Raw genomic sequence first — 3,832 nt, forward strand, 5'->3', positions numbered from 1 at the left:
TACAATACAGAATACATTGTTTATATATTTATTGTCTTTTTAATTCAGTCCTTTGTTTGAATTACCCTCTTAGTTGGTATCTTTTTAATAACAATACTTAGGCTTTGGGGTGTGCATGTATCTTGAACACTATACAGCAGCACTGATTGTTATAGTGCTTGACAAACATGCACAATCCTGAGCCTACTTAAGTATGCTATGAGGGAAAGGAGATACATTTAAACTAATATAACCAATGGAAAATACATTTAATAATAACAGAAAATTAAATTTAAAATAAAATAAGTCTCCTGTCTCTGAATTGTGAAACCTCCTATATCCTTTTAAATTTGCCATTGACATTCTCTGTAAGATATAGTCACCAACAAAATACTTCAAACACTTAAATAGCTTAAAGGGACATGAAATACAAACAAATTGTTTCATGATTCAGATAGAGCATGCATTTTTTTGCATAAAAACAAAGCAAATTTGATAATAAGAGTAAATTGGAATCTTTTTTTATAATTGTATGCTCTGTCTGAAGAATTTATTTGGGTTTCTTATCCCTTTAAATGAGACAAACTAATTCATTCACATTAATAAAACATTAAAAACAATGTATTAGGCAACAAGAGACTGAGGTTTTAAATAAATCGCAACAAAACAATCTTTATTAGACAACTGATACAATCTAGGAGTTTCTACTCAATGGGAGATACAATTGTATAATATACCTATCACTTATTAAATAGGGTGTTAAGGCAGTCTTGCCAGGCTAGGACAAGCCTAAACACGTCTGCTTTTGTTTTTTATTACCCAACAATCTTATCACAATTATTTTTACTCTTATGCAAGGAATTCTGTTGAGACTTTTAAGGGAGAACAAATATGTGTGATAAGATTTTCACAGGTTATAGAGTACTAGAGATAGTTTTAGAATTATTTAATTTATCATAAACACAATAATCACTACCAAAAAAAAAGATTTTTATTCAGCACATGGCTTAGTAAGATTTCTCTAGTGAAAAATAAATCATTACATAGACTGGCTAAGTGGCTAGGGATCTAAGTTTTGTCTTCCTAAAAAGGCAAATTATTAAAAGGATATGAAACCCAATTTTTTTTCTTTCATGGTTCAGATAGAACAACTTTCTATTTTACTCCTATTATCAAATTGTCTTTGTTCCCTTGGTATCTTTATTTGAAAAAGCAGGAATGTAAAGCTTAGGAGACGGCCCGTTTTCTGTTCGGCACCCTGTGGTAGCTCTTGCTGATTGGTGGCTGCATGTGGTCACCAATCGGCAAGCGATACCCAGGTTCTGAACCAAAAATGGTCCAGCTTCTAAGTTTACATTCCTGATATTTCAAATAAAGATACAAAGAGAATGAATAAAAATTGATAATAGGAGTAAATTATAAAATTGCTTAGATTGCACGCTCTATCTGAATCATGAAAAGAAAAAAAACATTTGGGTTCCATATCCCTTTAATGAATCTAAACTTGTGTGTTCCTTTCATAACACACACACATGTTTTTCCACATTGGAGGATGTATTGGTCTTGAAAAAAGATTTGTAAACTGTAATGTATTAAAAATACAGTAATAATACTATATTTTAAATGTAATAATATTATATTATACAACCCAAATTCTTTCTTTCATGATCCAGATAGAGCATAACATTCTAAACAACTTTCCAATGTACGTACTTCTTTTATCTTAACTTTCTTTGTTTTCTTGTTATCCATTGTTGAAGAGCAGAGTTGTAAGTGTGCACGTGGCTGCAGTACTATATGGCAGCAGATTTGCAACAATGTCAGCACTGGATGGCAGCACTATTTAATGTCATGTAGTGCTTCAGGCATGTGCATGCTAGCTATCTAGATATCCCTTCAATCAAGAATAACATGAGAGGGAAGCAAATTTGCTAATAGAAATAAATTGGAAACTTTTTTTAAATTGTATTCTCTATCTGAATCAGGAAATAAAATGTCCCTTTAAAATAAAAATAATATCCTAATTAAAATTGAATTTAAAATATTTAAAATATGTCATTTCACAATCATTTGTAATGTAATAAAATAGATTGTACTTGAATTTGTGTATCTGTATAATATATCTGCAATAATTGCAGGGAGAATGTGTATTTTTTTTAATTTATTCAATGAGTGTCGGGTATTTGTTAAATATTTTCACACCTATGACTTGTTTTAGTAATCTTCTTAAAGGGGCATACAAATAAACTTGTTGTTACAAAACTTTCTGTAGGTAACGTGTAATTAACATATCAATAGAGTGTGATCATTTCTCGCATACATTAACACCTTGGCTGTTGCAGTTGTTTTTCAGACCCCAAAAAAGCAAACACCCCCCATTATTTTCCTAATTTGGAGGAGCCAATTCTAACTTGTTACTGAAGTAGGAAAGATTTGCCACTGTCTTTATGTTCGTAAAACTGGCACCTTTGTCAAGTATCTTATGTTATCATGTCTTCTGGGGCAAATTAAAGACATATATAGCAGGGTTAGGCCTGTTAAAGGGGTATGAAACCCAACATTTTTCTTTCATGATTCAAATAAGAGATACAAATGTATTCCAATTTACTTCTGTTTTGTTTCATTCTCTTGATATCCTTTCTTGAAGGAGCAGTGATACACTACTGAGGGCTAGCTGAACACATTGGTAAACCAATCACAAGAGGCATATATCAGCAGTTATAGCTCCCAGCTCCTGAGTCTACCTGGGTATGCTTACCAACAAAGGATACCAAGAGAATGAATCAAATTAGGTAAAAGGAGTATATTTGAAAGGTTTTTAAACTTCTATGCATCTAAATAATGGAACAAACATGTTGGGTTTCATATCCCTTTAATTCTGCAATGTGCACTTCCTTCTCAGCATTGGAAAACACAATAAATTACAGGTCAAGGGGTAAAAATACATAAAGAAAGCTAATTATATTGCAAAATATTTTTTATCATGCATAATTAAAGGGACAGTACATGTTACAAAAAATGAACCCATATTTAAATAATACTCACTTTTCTAGTATAGGTCAAATACTTCTTTGTTTTAAATGTTGCTGGAAAATAGATTTTATTGTCTACTCATTCACTGCAGAATAAGTGGCAGCAAAAACTCTGTCACCCCTCAGGGCTTCCATTCTGCAACAGTGACAATGTATTTACATTCCTCCGCCTCCTGAACTGCAAAGTCATTACCAGTGTTCCTTCTAAGGACTGATTTTGTGAGCGACCCAGCAGTGAAACAGTTAATAAGGTAACTTGCTGTCAGTATTGGGTAGTGTTTTTAGTAAAGGCAGGGTGTGGTTCACTAATTAACTATTTCACCGCTGGGCTGCTCACAAAATCTGGCCTTATAAGGAACGCTGGTCATCACCCACCTCGCAAAAAATACACATTTCGTTACGCGCTGACAACCTTTCAGCCAACTAATGAGAAATATATTTGAGCAATGATACATTCTGCATATAGAATTTTAATAAAAAATACAAATACACAATGTCCCATTTCTATTATCCTACAACATATCCCTTACTCCAGTGTTTCTCCACCGTGGTCCTCAAATACCCCTAACAGGCCAAGTTTTTATTAAAGCGGAATTTAAGCACAGGTGAAATAATCAGTAACCATGGTTACTAACCTGCTCTCACCCATTAGCTGATTATTTCACCTGTGCACTGGTTCAGCTATAATAAAAACCTGACCTGTTGGGGGTACTTGAGGACCGCGGTTGAAAAACACTGAAATACTCTACTTCACTGGTTTTTAAGCATGTCTTGAGGTCTCTCTAACAGGCCAGATTTTCAGGATTACCTTGCATGGATTT

The sequence above is a fragment of the Bombina bombina genome, chromosome 9 (genome assembly GCF_027579735.1).
Source record: "Bombina bombina isolate aBomBom1 chromosome 9, aBomBom1.pri, whole genome shotgun sequence".
NCBI lineage: Eukaryota > Metazoa > Chordata > Amphibia > Anura > Bombinatoridae > Bombina > Bombina bombina.